Below are 15,697 nucleotides of genomic sequence, written 5' to 3' on the forward strand. Positions count from 1 at the left end.
CCTGGCATTGGACATGGCTGACTGTATAATTAGCTTATTTCCTACCCATATGGAGCAGCTCAGCTCCTGTGCCTCAGTGGGGAATTCCTCATATGTTGCTAGGGTCGCCTTCTGGGATTACATCTTCAGAGGTGTGCAGGAGGAGGAGTCGGCTGTGCTGATAAATGAATCAGAGAGACAAGAGGAAAGCTGGCAGGGTCCCTGCAGGCGAGATGGATGGGGGCCGAATCGTGCCATGACTGCTCTCCTCCCGTGGCTCTTCTCCCTCTGAACTGAAGTGGACCCAGTGGGGAAATAGTGCCTGCTTCTCCAGGACATATTGCTTAGTCATAAACTCCATCTCAGGGCTGTTGGGGGGCTGGGGGTGGGGGAGGGTGACACTGAAGGCAGGGTGCAGGACAAGGGAGGGAGGGAGAAGGAGCAGAAGGGATATGGGAAGAGGACAGAAGTAGAGACAAAGATGTCTGGAAAAGTTGAAGGGCCAGCAAAGCCTCTTTAACTCAGATTTCATAAGTCGAGAAATATTTATCACCCTTGTGAGTCAAACCTCTGAAAATCAATAGGGCTTGAGAGTTGCCTATATTGATCTGGAAGCCTGAGATGTATTGAAATATTCATGGCTGGTTGTATGTGTTCAGAGAAGGCACTGGGGGGAGGGGCCTGTTGCCAAGAGGGAGATGGGTAGGTAGATTTCTAAGTAAAAGCCATTCGCATTTTCATTAAAAATAGATTAATTCTATTAGTTGGACTAAAACCTCACACTTAAAAGGAAATGAGCTTGTTTGTCAGACAAATAAGCCACTGGCAAACCCAGAAAAAAACATTTATTTATTGCTATTTAATAGCAGAAGAGCCAGGGAGAGTAGATAAAATTAGCACGGTATCCCCAGGGGGGATGCAAGGGGCTGCTTTGTTTGCAAAGGCAATTTGGACACTGCTGCTTTGATCTTCACTTTGAGCATTTGAACAGGCATGTTAGTATCACTCATTTCACAGGAGAATTGGGATTCAAGTTTCCCCAACAATCTAAAAAGCAGTACATTAGAAGGGGGTTGTCTGCCTGTAGTCTCAGAGTCTCAATACCCTTGATACTAATTTGATGTGATGCATTTCACCAGATGTGTCTACCTGAACGATAACTGATGCCCAGGAGACTGTGGTCCTGCCTGAGAGTATTAGACTTGGATTTTTCCTCCTTCGAAAATGATTGGATGAAGGCATCCATAATTTAAAATCTGCATATAGATATGACATATGTTACAAATATTTGAGAAAATTCATGCAAGGAGTTGAACAACAACAACATATGGGAAAGCAGTTCCAAATAACAAGGCAGAATTAAAAATAATCTGTTACCTGTAGCCACCCTCCTCTTCTGTTCCATTGCAACTGATAGAAACGGTGCCAAAACTCGACTCGTGAAAAAAACAAAAAACAAAATACCTCAAGCCCAACAAGGCATCACGCTGTGGAGAAAGCATTTGGAAGTCTGAAGGGAGCAGCAGATTGGTTTAGACTCCAGCAGGGCTCATCATTCCCACCTTCTTCAGGTGCGAGGACGGTCCTAAGGAAAAAGCAGCAGGCATGGAACTGGATGGATGGGTGTCTCAGTCTGCCACAACGTGACTTCAAGGAAACCAAGCCATTCCGAGCAGCTACTGCCCACTTTATGGGGGACAGCAAGTGCTATAGGCACTCTTGGCATCAATGAAAATTCAATTAAACCCAAACTTAAAACAAAACACACACACACACACACACACACACACACACACACACACACACACACCATGTACGGTGGAGCCAGCCCTGGCTTCCCTAAGCAGCTATTTTAGAGAGATAGTGAGGCTCGCTCAACACTCCAAGCTTCCCACTGCTTCAGGACACTTTCTTTTCTCCGGTTTCCACCATATTGCTGTCACATGGCAAGACAGTTGCGGAAGGCAACAAGAAAGGGAGGCAGGGCTCCCTTACTTCTGGGAGGGCCTTTAGTGATGGGAGAAATCAAAAGTCTGCCAGAAAGCAAGGGTGGCTATAATTCTGCTGTTTCCTCCAGTGAACCTGCCATCCGCCACTGTTGCATCACCTTCCTGCAGAGTTTACAAAATGCTTCTCCTTGTTACTCCTCCCAGAGCATGTTAGCACTTTTATTGTTACTCCCTTAGATGTAGAAATAGGAGTGCAGAGACACTTGCCAGGTTCTCCCAGGAAGAGTCGGGATTAAGTTCACATCTCCACATCCTTATCTCACTGCTAAAGGAAAGCACTTTTCCCTCTCTGCATGCCTGCCCGTCTCCCCAGTACACAGAAGAAGCAATGATGTCTTGCTACCCAGAGGCTTCCTGGTCTCCTAGTGAGATACCACTGTGGTTGTTAGAAGCAGATGACACACTCCAGGGGCATGTTCTCAGAGATGAACTTCTGGGGTACTAGCCTAGGCAATCTGTACCCTAGGGGCTGGCGATATCACCTGTAGATTACAGCTTCTTTTATTATCCTCCCCTTGCCTTCCCTCACAGCTGAGTTCAAGATCATTGGCACCTTCCTGAGAAAGAATGGGGTGGAGCAGAAAATGCTCTGAGTCCAGTGATTGGGTTCTGTGCCTTATCCACCACCCAACAAAAGTTTTGGAGATGGAGGAGATTGCACAAAACCATTGTTTTGTCTAGTCCGTGACTACAGGCTCCCAACTGTGGTCCCATCTTCCTCGTCTTCAGGCTGTACATCTTCCAATCCGTCTACTGTTTCCAGTTATTTGATGGACACATTCCTGCTCAACCCAAAATCTGATTTCTACTCATCTCTACTACTTCTAGGTGGGATGTCTTAAGTAGGAGTCCATAAATAAGTGTGTGCCAGAGGGCCCCAAACTGTCCCTGAAGTTGAATGTCAAATATAAGAGTCATGTGTATGTGTGTGTCACTATAGCTTTTCTTTCCAGAGAAAAGGGACCATAAAACCCACTGTAGTCTGCATCCCAGAAAAGGCTAGGGATTATTAATACACAGCAAAAATCTCAAGCTCCTTATCATGGCAGCTGGGGTCCTTCATGCCTCATACCTCATTCTCATGTTCTTCTTCTTGACTTTTGGGAACAAACCATGTCTCCTTTAGGTCGATGTACAAGCTGCTCTCTCTGCCTGGAATTCCCTTCTCATCCTCTGGTTCTGCCTCAGGAAAATGGTTCAGATGTCCTTCCTGTGTCTCCTCTGCAGTCCCAAAGCATTCCTTGCTTTCCACTGTGGTAGCGCTTGTCACATCATGGTGATTGCTTGTCTGTTTGACCATCTCCACACTGAACCATCAGCTCCCAGAAGGTGGGGCTAGATTTTTTTGCTTCTGAATCCCAAGCACTTAACATATGTCCCCAAATAGTAGGTGGTCAGCGTACATAAGAAAACCCACAATAACATGGTGTGTGATGTCCCCAAACTTCGGTTGTGCAAAGTGTCATCTCTCATTTGTCCAAGGTTAATGAAATGACCAGGTGGACTTTGCACATGTGACCAGCTTGAAATTCTGGAAGCATTCCAGTGGTCTGGCTATGCAATCCAAATCCTTCCTGTGCGGACTGTGGTTTGGTGCCACCTGATGGTAGTTCTTCACTCTGGCTTAAATATTGATGGAGAAGACTCCAGGTCTGTAGACGGGCATTTTTAGGGCAGTAGAAAGGATTTCAAGAATTTCCCTGTTGTTTAGAATCTGCTTCATTGTCCAATGTGAGTGGTTTGGACTGAGGATGTGAGCCCCCCCCCCCCAACATGAAGTTTTTTTTTATTATTTCTAGTGCTGCTTCATCCCCTGCCTCTGTATCATACATCTCTACCCTCCCCCAAGAATATCAGGACTTCAGCTCCATTTGAGCAAATGACATGAGCTAATCACCAATACCATGGTAGTCACATTTGTGCACGTCTGGGGGTATTTTACTCGGTTTGCAGAAAGCACACAGGATTAGCGGAAGCAATTTAATTTTAAATTTCATCTTGCTGATTCTCCTAAGCCATATCCCCCTTGAAGAGAACATACAAGGACAGAGGAACAATTCTGTCAGTCTCTGATTCTGAGCATCCTCGTGCACCTGTCCATGACCTCACTGGCACCTCAACCCGATGGGGTATACCTTCTTGGTGACACCATCCCATAAAGCCAGCCTCAACACATCATGTCTCACTCCAAAAACCTTAAAGCTCTGTCTTATAAAGATTCCTAAGGCAAGGAGAATGTAGGTGCAGGGAAATTATCTACTCTGTACTGTACCAAGAACTCTATGTATATCAGCTTATTTCATCCACACAAAACCCTATGAGTTAAATATCATCATTCCCATTTTGCATAGGATAAAATGGAGGCTGATAAACATTAAATAACTTGTCCTGTGCCAAGGCCCAATGCTCAGGATTTGTGGGGAGACTGGCATGACTCGAAAGCCCATGTTTTTCTGCTATGAAGGCAGACTGTCATAATGCTAGGCAGCTGGAGCTCTGAAGTTAGGCTGAGCAGCGCACTAGTTATGTGACCTTGGCCAAATTTCTTACCTGCTTGGTGACTCCATTTCCTGAGTAAAATGGGAAAAAGGAATTAATACTTATAAAGCGCTTAGAACATATGTCAGGACTTAGTACACATGAGCCACTATGATTATTACAATATATGTCTGATAACTTGGTGACCATATTTTCCAAACAAAGCTTTGGACAAACAGTCTGACAAGTGAACGTGAATTTGGGGGTTGGACTGGGTGACAGTTTCTGTAATAGCTCTAGAAAGTGACCACCATAGCTCTGTTTTAGAGACCACTGATTGGCATTTTCCTTCCACTGTGACACATTCTGTATATTCACTTTTTAAGCTACAGAAAGGCATTAGGATAATAACATGAAGAGGTTTTTTTTTCCCTACAATAACCTCTAAATCCCTTTCCTCATCAGTATGCTGGTAGGCACATCTATTTAATATGTATTCTTTCTCCTTTTTCCTCCCAGTGCTTCTTCCCCACACTCAGAGTGATTATTCTGTGTTTTCATTAAGAACATTTTCCATTTGCCAGTCCAAAAAACAGCTTCTCAATGTGATGGCATCATTTCCTGCAGAGACGAGAAGTCTTTCCATTTGCAACCAATCACAAGGCCAGATTCAAGCAAGACTTAACTTCCAACCCTTCTTCCTCAAACATAAATGGGAAGGTCAAAAGCTGACCCTGGAGATAGCCTCCTGCCCACCTCTGCATATAAATTCCAGGGATTCTAATGTCTTGCTGGCAAAATTTTCCTCTGTTTCTGTCTTATTCTTCTCATGCTCTAATTTGGTAAAAATAAATCTAGCAGGTAACGTCTCCTAAAAATCTTGCAAGGGTGACATTAGAGGTTGTGCCTCATGGGGTGATGATCAGTTTCATTAGGATGTATTGTTTTAATATAGAGAGGTCTAACTTACTTAATAGACTTTTATTAAAAATTGACAATGAGCCACAGACTAGAATCGTGGATGAGTAAGGCTAGGCTCCTCAAGGTGAGCGCAAGTCAGAAGTTTAGAGAGTAAGTAGATATGTTCAATGTCTCATGAAGGGTGTGGCATGAGACATAGAAACTGAAAGCTGTGGCAAACACAGAGAGAGCCACTCACCACACCGGGAAAAGAAGGAAGGCTTCTGTGATATTGTGATTTATAGTAAGAAATATATATTTGGTCTTCATCCAGTTTCTGAGTCAGAGCTCCTAAAACCCTTGGAATTTCCTAAGTGATAAGAGAAATGTGAGCATCTTTTGTTGTAGTACTTGGTCTTTTGTCCTTGATTCTTAAAATACCTCCAGAGCCATAAAGGTGAAAGGAGTGTCCTGTTATTTATAACAAACTTCTTTGAACCATACTTGAGTTTATGTTAATGAGGTGACTTTTGGAAAGGCACTAAGGATGGGGTTGGTTCCCAGTGGAACTATGATTAAAGAGCTGGACCTTTCAGCCCCATCCCTAACCTCCAAACAGAGGAAAGGGGCTGGAGTTTGAGTTCAATCACCAATGGCCAAACGTTTAATCAATCATGCCTATGTAATGAAATGGGCATAAAAAAAAAAAAAAAGACAGGTTTAAAGAACTTCCAGGTTGGTGAATCAGAGCATGTCCATGTGCTGGGAGGGTGGCACACTTTAAACTCCACGGGAGGGGGGGCGGACAGAAACCCCTGTGTTGGGGGCTCTTTTAAACCTCACCCTATATATCTGTTCATCTGACAATTGATTCAGATACTTTAATATCTTTTATAATAAATCAATAATCTAGTAAATAAACTGATTTCCTGAGTTCTCTGAGCCATGGTAGCAAATTAATCCAGCCTGAAAAGAGGGTCATGGAAACCTGTGATTTATAGCCAGTCAGTCAGGTGACAACCTGGATTTGTGATGGTGTCTGAAGTGGAGGCAGCCTTTTAGGGCTGAGCCCTTAACCTGTGGGATCTGATGCTATCTCCAGGTAGGTAGTGGGAGAATTGGGTGAAGTTTGTGGGACACCCAGTCAGTATCCACTGAGATTTGGAAAATTGCTTGATGGTGTTGGAAAAAACAGCTTTCCAGAAGAGCAGCCTTCAAGAAGCTGGTCTTGACACATGAGCAGAAGTTTGCTATGGTTGAGGTAGGAACACTGAGGGAATCTGGGGGAGTGAAAGAAGCAAACGTAGGAATAGGGAAAAAGCAATCAACACTGGGCGGAATACAGAATAACCTATATATAGGTGGAGAGGATGGGTGAGTTTTCTTTGGAAAGACTGTGGAGGTTCCAACACTGAGACATACCCATAATGCTGAAAGGTCACTTTTTAAAATAAGAACAAAGAACCAGATTTGCGTTACTCAAGGATAAGTTATATTCAGACTCCTTGTGGTGGGGGAGAAAAAATTTGTAAACACCCAATGTTAATATATTTTTATATGTTTTGTACAAATATGAAATTCAGTATCACTTTTTATAAGTATTAAATAACTACAAAGGCATATTCGCAAAGTGAATAGAAACAAAACCCAAAAGACAATAAAAGTCATTAATTTAAGATAATAAGTAATGCTGTTTGGCAGAAACTAAATTGTTATCCCCAACATGAACAGGGTGATGAAGGCTACAACTCAGTTACTTTGGGGATTGATTGATATGTTTATATTTCTGTGTGTTATGTGATGACAAACTTCTCATATCACTTTCTTCTCTTAAAATTACTGGAAACTTTCATTCAGACAGTGTGCCATGATAGTATTTCATCTTAACTTTATGAAATGCATAATTCATCTATTAAACCTGACTCTGTTCTTTTTCATTAGCCATCTGTTATAGTATGTCATTTCCATGATGTCAAATCAAAGTCTTAATTTATTAAAAAAAAAACTTTAGGGACAAAAATCATAGTCTATGAAAATGTCTCTTAATTGTAAATTATCTTTGGCAAATAAGGCTTGTGTTTATTGCTGGTAAAGAATTCAGTGTGAGTATACAGAGAACAGAGGCTGGTAGCTGTCGTTGTGATATTAGGACCTACCAACTCGCTTCCAGCTGGACAAGCCCAAGTACAAGTTCCCTTTGGGTGGTGCCCTCCCCTCCAAAAAAACCATAAACACTGTCCTAGGATCACAGAACTCTGGATCTGCATTCAGATGCCTTTGATACTCTGATAATACATTTATATCACCATCAGAGTGAGAAGACAAATTTTAAATCTCATAAAAAAACTTGTAGACTAAGAATATGTTTGTGGATCCCAAGAGTCTGCTGAACCCAGTTTGAGTAAGGCTGTGCCAGATGATCTTAAAGATTCTTTCCAGTTCTGAAGTTCTCCCATTATCTTTAAAGTCAGGAATGATAAACAGCAAACGCAGGTGAGTTCTAATTAAAACTGTCACGTTATCCAAATTTGTCTTCTGTGATCCAGCCCCTCCTTCATCTTTCTCATTCCTGGGAATCTCAGAACTCTGTCCTCACAAAGATCTGCTCTTGGAAAAGAGCAGGATCCTGGCCCTTCACGTCTGAGTGTGGATTTAATCTATGTCACTTCTTGCAAAGGTGATACACATTAAGCCTGAGCCCCGTGTTTTAAGTGTTTCTTTTTCACTTCTTATTTCTAAGTCCCTATGCAGGCATTCCAGATATCAATAAATAAGTCCAGGGGAAAACTGTTTGGTGGGGGAAGACAGAGAGGCCCGGAGGCATACCAAGGAGGTGGTGAGCCCTGGGGACATTTCAACCCTGAACATCTGGAGCCTGAATCACATGAGTGATGACAGGGAGAGGTGCACAATTATAAACTGGGCAGATTTGAAAATTGATCCTGAATCAAACAACCACTAATTTTCCTGGTCCCCTCTGGCAATCATCCTTTCAAACTGTGCAGGGCTTTAAAATATGAAAATAATGAACTCCTGGCAACCCCCTTCCTTTCCTCTTCCCTTTCCTCCAGCTTCCCAACCCCCTCCTCATAGAAACCTTCTAGTTGGCTATCTATATTCAAATTACACTTTTCAAGCTGTCCCCTCAGTAAGTTCAAGAAGAGTTGATTTCCCCCCGCAACTGCTGCTAAAGTATAATTGCCTGCTATATCTTTTACCCCTTTCTGAATAAGTGGTGTTAGATTTGCCACTTTGGCTAATCCTCAGGAATCTGACCTGTCATTATACAAACTTCTAAAAATATCAGCTTGCACTTCACAGTTTCCGTTTTGTTTTCATGTAATGCCTCTTCAGTGTATTTTATTTGAACCTACTAACCTGCTTCGAAGGGGAAAAAATTTGTTAGCTAGCATTGCCTGTCATCTGCTGTGTTTGCTTGCTTCTCAAAACACCTCAAATGAGAATGCTGGTCTCTGGGTAGTTGAATAAAAATGAGAAGAAGGAAATAGAAGACTCATTGACACACACATTTCCCTTCGGTCTCTATGATCGCAGCAGAGAATGTGCCCCTTCTCCATCTTCCCTCAAGTAGGGCACTGTGGAAAGACTACAGTAATAGAAGGAATCCAGCACCTATCTGTCAAACACCTGCTAAGCACCAAGCACTGCGCTAGATGTGGGGAATGTGCAAAAGTGAGCTAAGGTAGGTGGTAAGGAGAGATTCTTGGTGGGGTCGGGGTTGATGGGAAGGGAAGAACTGCAAATGAGTGTCTCAAATCATGCTGGGCAAGTAGAATAGCTCTTGACATAAAAACAACAGCCTGCCTACTCTGGCTGTCCATAGCAGGGAATAAGGCATGCTCCCTCAGATTACGGAATTGCTTTTGTGAGAGGAGGCTCAAAGCTGCTGGAGGAAGACCAACTGTGAGACCAAAGCTGGTCATGCCTTCTCAACATTTATGTACTGTGTGTGGTTTTCTATAGCTCTTCCTGGTCACAACTATGAAAGGGCAAGAAGTCAGAGTGCCCCACCCTGTCCCAAGAAAGATCACTAAGAGATTCCTCGCCTGGACTCTACTTCTCCAAGAACACAGTGATAGACAGATTTTGCCCCTGCCAGACAACCTCCCATGTGGATTACTACACAATACCTTTAGTCATCTCTGTAGCAGTGTGAAAAGAACTGCCCAAGCTGGGCTCAGGAAGCATGCTAGATCCACTGGCACTCATGGTCAAGTCAAGTTCACTCTGCAGGTTCTGGGCTCCATGATGGGCCAGACCACTATGTCTCCCTGATCCACACCCTGCCTAAAGACTCTGTGACATCTCATAGAGAGTCATCGCCCCGCACTCAGGGCCAGCCCTGGGAGCCCTTTCCTGCTAGCCCAAGTTCTGACCTGAAGACCTCTTCGTGGTGGCCTCCTTCTCCAAGTCTATCCCTTCTCAGCGAAGTTACCCATGATAGGTTGTCCACATGGTTCGAAGGGTCCGGTGATTTTCTCGTTTACATTCTCTTTTTAAATGGCTACCAAGTATCCCAACTTGGGCAAGCATTGGATAGGGTAAATATAAAAATATGATGACTAATGGACATTACAGCCAGTTTTACAGAAATAAAAGGGGTTATGAGACTACCATAAAACAGTTGTATGACAATAAATGGGATCACCTTGATGAAATGGGCAAGTTCCTAGAAACACACAACCTATCTAGATTGAATCATGAAGAATTAGAAAATCTAAGCAGACCGGGGCCGAGGCTGGCGGGCGCGGGGAAAATGGCGGCGGCGGCAAACGGGACCGGAGGGAACAGCGGGATGGAGGTGGATGCAGCAGTAGTCCCCAGCGTGATGGCCTCCGGCGTGACAGGGAGCGTCTCAGTCCTCTTCATCCCCTTTTCATTCTCAACATTTCAGACCATTGGATTCGTATGTGCTCCCGGGAGGGGCGGCCTATGCAGGTGATTGGGGCTCTGATCGGGAAACAGGAGGGACGAAATATCGAGGTGATGAACTCCTTTGAGCTGCTGTCCCACGCCGTGGAAGAGAAGATTATCATTGACAAGGAGTGTTACTACACCAAGGAGGAGCAGTTCAAGCAGGTGTTCAAGGAGCTGGAGTTTCTGGGTTGGTATACCCCCGGGGGGCCGCCTGACCCCTCTGACATCCACGCCCAGAAGCAGGCATGCGAGATAATCGAGAGCCCTCTCTTTCTTAAGTTGAACCCTATGACCAGGCACACAGATCTTCCCATCAGTGTTTTTGAGTCTGTCATCGATATAATCAATGGAGAGGCCACAATGTTGTTTGCTGAGCTGACCTACACTCTGGCCACAGAGGAAGCTGACCGCATTGGTGTAAACCACGTAGCCTGAATGACAGCCACAGGCTATGGGGAGAACTCCACTGTGGCTGAACACCTGATAGAGCAACACAGTGCTATTAAGATGCTGCACAGCCGGGTCAAACTCATCTGGGAATACGTCAAGGCCTCTGAAGCAGGGGAGGTCCCCTTTAATCAAGAAATCCTGTGGGAGGCCTATGCTCTGTGTCACTGCCTCCCAGTGTTTAGCACAGACAAGTTCAAGACAGACTTTTATGATCAATGTAATGACGTGGGGCTCGTGCCTACCCTGGCACCATCAGCAAAACGTGCAACACCATGAACCAGTTTGTGAACAAGTTCAATGTCCTCTTTGATCGACAAGGCATTGGCAGGCGGATGCAGGGGCTCTTCTTCTGAGAGGGTACTTGAAGGGAGGATGCACAGTTTGGACAGTGGTCCCACAGGGGAGGGGTGTTACACTCCCTTTAGAGAAACCTCTGTCAATAATAAAAGGGGAGCAGCCCCTCAGCACTCCCCCCAATCTAAACAGACCAATAATGAGTAAGAAAATTGAATCAGTAATCAAAAAACTTGCTAATCAAAAAATTGCATCCCAGGACCAGGTGGCTTCATTAGTGAATTCTACTAAGCATTAAAAGAAGAACTAAAGTAATCATCTTTAAATTCATCAAAAAGGTTGAAGAGGAAGTAACAACATCCAAATTCATTTCATGAGGCTGGCATTACTCTGATACTGAAGCTAGGCACTACAATAAAATTATAGACCAATAGCCCTGATGAATAGTGACACATAAATCCTAAACAAAATCCTAGAAAAAAGAATTCAACAGCACATTAAAAGGATCATAGTGATGACCTAGGGAGCTTTTTATCCTGGAATGCAAGGATGGTTCAACAAATGAAAATCAATCAATGCAATATACCAACCAAATTAACAGAATGAAAGACAAAATAGCATAATAGTCTCAGCTGATGAAGAAAAAGCATTTGACAATATTAAACATCCTATATGATAAAAACACTCAACAAACTGAGAGTAGAAGAAAACTGTATCAACATAATAAAGACCATATATGAGAAGCCCACAGCTAACAATTTTCCTATAAGATAAGGAACAAGACAAGGATGCCCACTTTAGCCACTTTTATTCTCATAGTACTAGAAGTCCTAACCAGAGCAATTAGGTAAGAAGAAGAAATAAAAAGCATCCAGATTGAAGAGGAAGAAGTAAAATTACCTCTGTTTGCAGATGACATAATCTTATATGTAAAAATTTCCAGAGATTACACACATACACACACACACACACACGCTCTATTAGAATTAATAAACAAATTCATCGAAATTGTGGAATACAAAATCAACACAAATATTAGCTGTGTATCTAAACACTCACAATGAACAATCCCAAAAGGGAATTAAGAAAATAATTCCACTTTCAATCAGAAAGAATAAAACACAGGAATAACCAAGGAGGAGAAAGACTTACATACTGAAAACTATAAAACATTGATAAAAGAAATTAAAGAAGATACAAATAAATGGAAAGACACCATATATTCATGATTTGAAAGACTTAATATTATTAAGATGTCAATACTACCCAAAGTGATCTATAGATTTAACTCAATCCTTTGGGGTTGCCTGGGTGGCTCAGTCGGTTAAGTGTCCAACTCTTGATTTCGGCTCATTTCATGAGCTCGTGGTTCATGAGATCGAGCCCCACATTGGGCTCTGTTCTTGGTTACATTCATAAGTATGCACAAGTCCTAATATTTGGAGCAGTAGAAGGGACCTTCTTAAAGTGTGCATGTATCCTTCTAAGCTCTTGGGTTATGCGTACATACAATAAAATACAGCATCTTGTGATTAGTGAATAAATCATGTGTTGGGGCTGGGGAAGGAGAGTGAGCTCATATTTGAATGAGATCTTTTTTTTTCTTTAAAGAGAGAGAGAGAGAGAGCATGAGAGAGGGGCAGAGAGAGAGAGAGAGAGAGAGAGAGAGAGAATCTCAAGCAGGCTCCACACTCAGCATAGAGCCTGGCCTGGGGCCCAATCCTGTGGCCCTGGGATCGTGACCTAAGCCAAAGGATTCAACTGACACTGACACTCAACCAACTAAGCCACCCAGGTGCCCCTGAATGAGATCTTGAAAGGCAGCAGTGGTCGTCACAGTAGTAGTAATAATACTAATACTAATATTAGCAGTTCGTCTTTATTGAGAGCTTGAATAAGCCAGGTATCACCTGCGTTTTTCAGAACAGTTAACGCCCTCATGGAGACACTTACACAAATGATGGCAGATTGTTTATACATAACACGCACATATCCTCTCTCTCAGTTTAATGTTATTTTGTTAACCCCATTTTACTGATGAGAAAATTTAGATTTCACAGTTGAATAACTTGACTAAAGTTTATCCAGAATAATTAAATGACTTGTCCTTCATCTCAAGGCATTACTTTAGGTATGATGGCATTTTGGCTGAAAAGAGGATATCATGTATAGTCAGATACTTCAATTCTACTACGTAAGCTCCAGATTAAAAAATTGACGAAGACCTTTCCACTTATCTGCCTCACCAAAATCCTAAAAAGTTTCTAGAATGTACTCTGGGAAAGGAATGTGTGGCCACTTTCATCAATTCCGAATGAACTACGGTAGAAAATACATGTGATATACATCTTCTGCACTACTTTTATGATAATTTTAAAACATTGGCATTCATTAAACCTTTTCAGAAATGCCCTGACTGGGGAAGAAGCAACAGATAAAAACAGAGTTTAGAAATTCCAGTTTAATTATGATGTTCTAAAACTGAGAGCTCACTAGAATAACAGAATAAAAATAGAATAACAGAAAAGAAAAACAGATCTTATTGTTATAATCTATCTTGTAGGCAGGGAGTTTTAGGAAGTTTCATGCTCTTACACTTTATTCTTCGGGCATTTTCATGTCTCACAGTCACGATTATTGTGCCAATTAAATAAAATTGAAATTCAGAATACCTGCTCTGCCTATTTTATACTGTGGTTTGGGAAATAATTATACTAATAGTTGTTACAATTAAGATTCATTGAGCGCTTTACTATGTGAAATATGTATACCTTAAATTCATTTGATAATCAAAAAATTTCTGAGGTGGGTGCTATTATTATTCTCCTTTTGCAGAGAAGTAAACTGAGGTTCCAAGATGCTAATTTGAGCTAAGTGAGCAATGGACATAAGATTTGAACGCAGGCAAGCTGGTTCCTGAGCACAGATTCCTAAGCATTTCACCATAAAATATGAAAATATATTAAAAAATAATCGAGATTTTCTTCACCAGTTCTCACCCAATCAGGGCACCAAGTATTTCAAATATTAGTTTAAGCCCCACTCTTTAACTATACTTGAAGGGGTTAAAAATTGCTGCTGCAATCAAACATTGCCTCATTGTAACTTGGCAACCACTAAATATGGGTTCCAGAGGCCCTCTGAAAAGTTAGAAGCATTGCACAAATATTAGTATTACTAATTGTATTGGCTTGAAATACCATTCTTTTTTAATAGTCCCTGAATAGATGATATTGATACTCCAAATTCAGAGCTGAGTTTAGATTGTCCAAATATCATTCAACGTGAAGTTCTTTTGGAATGCCTTGCATTATTTCTCCTAATCTTTCCAAAACTAAAAATCTTAGACTCTATGATGTCAGTCGGAGAGATGATGCTAGAGAGGGGGAAGAAAGGTTTTATAATTATTTTCACCAAAAACAATAATTCTCTGCCAAATTACCTACCATAATGAGGTCATAATGACTTTTGGCTCTTTCTTCAAATCAAATCCATCCTCCAAGAATGAAGACTCACCATTGATAATATATAAAGGAATGTAACAAGTCCCCTAAGACCGTTTTCAAAGATGAGTTCCAGCATTAAGTGTATCCAGTGTTAGGATCAAAATGGCGTCAGCACACAGCTGGCCTCAGTGAGTAAGTACATGAAGTCAGCAGTATTCAGCCAAAAGTGTTACCTTCTGGGTGTTTTGTTTTGTTTTGTTTTGTAAAGAATTTATAGTACTTAATATACATATCTTATATGTTTGTCCCCAAGCAGCCCCATCCTGTGTTAGTAATTTCGAGTCATGCGGCCTTCTTGTACAGAACTTCTTGGCAAATGATCAGCACTAAGCTATACTCAGAGTCAGAGCAGAAGGCTGACCTGGTGAACTCCCACCCTACCCCCCACTCTCCGACATTTAATATCCCAAGCTACAAGGCAGCTAATGGTGCTTGTGTTAGAAACAGCCAGGACAAAGGTCAGCTGGTGAAGAATGTCCCTAGGACCCCACTTAGCCAGCTCTGTGCAGCTGATGCAGAGGGCGTGATGATACCGCAACTGTTTGAGCCCTGTTATCTGAGCCAATGTAAACACGAACCACAAAAACTTCCCCTTCCTCCTCCAGGATCCAAATGTCAATTGCTTCCAGCTTCAAAGTTCTGAATCTCTACCACACCTCCCTTTGATTCAAACTTGCTTGGAAAGAGAAAAACATGCCTGACTCCATCTGTGTGGTAAAATTGAGTTTCTCTAGTTAAGTAATTAGGAGGTACGAGGCGTGCCCCAAACCTGGATCCCTTCAGTAGAATACACCCTAGAGAAAATTCTGGCCATCTCTCAAACGACCACACAAACAACAGGTCAGCCTTTGGAAAGGCCATCCTCTAGGTGGGCGGGACCCAAGACAGATCAGATCTGGGGCCCAACTAGGAGGGCTCAAGGGCACCCAAGATATGACATACTGTTGAACCTCGGGGTTACTCACTTAAGGGCTTCGCCCGGGAACTGTGACAGAGGGCCTAACAAGGGTACCTGCCTTTCTCTGCCCTCCTTCCCAGGCCCACATTCTTTTGGCCAATAATAATAGCATTATACTTGCCATCCCTTTCCACTGTAAAAGTATCCCCAGAACTTTAGGTTAAAAGCAGTTGATCTAATGATTC

The 15,697-nt window shown here is 42.4% G+C and overlaps 1 pseudogene; it reads left to right on the forward strand.

Moving 5' to 3' along the window:
- Positions 1–9,040: 9,040 nt before the first annotated feature.
- Positions 9,041–11,225, forward strand: LOC109277314 (COP9 signalosome complex subunit 6-like; annotated as a pseudogene).
- Positions 11,226–15,697: the final 4,472 nt, after the last annotated feature.

Source organism: Panthera pardus, unplaced genomic scaffold (assembly GCF_024362965.1).
Source record: "Panthera pardus isolate Hobbes unplaced genomic scaffold, ASM2436296v1 HiC_scaffold_13, whole genome shotgun sequence".
In the NCBI taxonomy this organism is placed as follows: domain Eukaryota; kingdom Metazoa; phylum Chordata; class Mammalia; order Carnivora; family Felidae; genus Panthera; species Panthera pardus.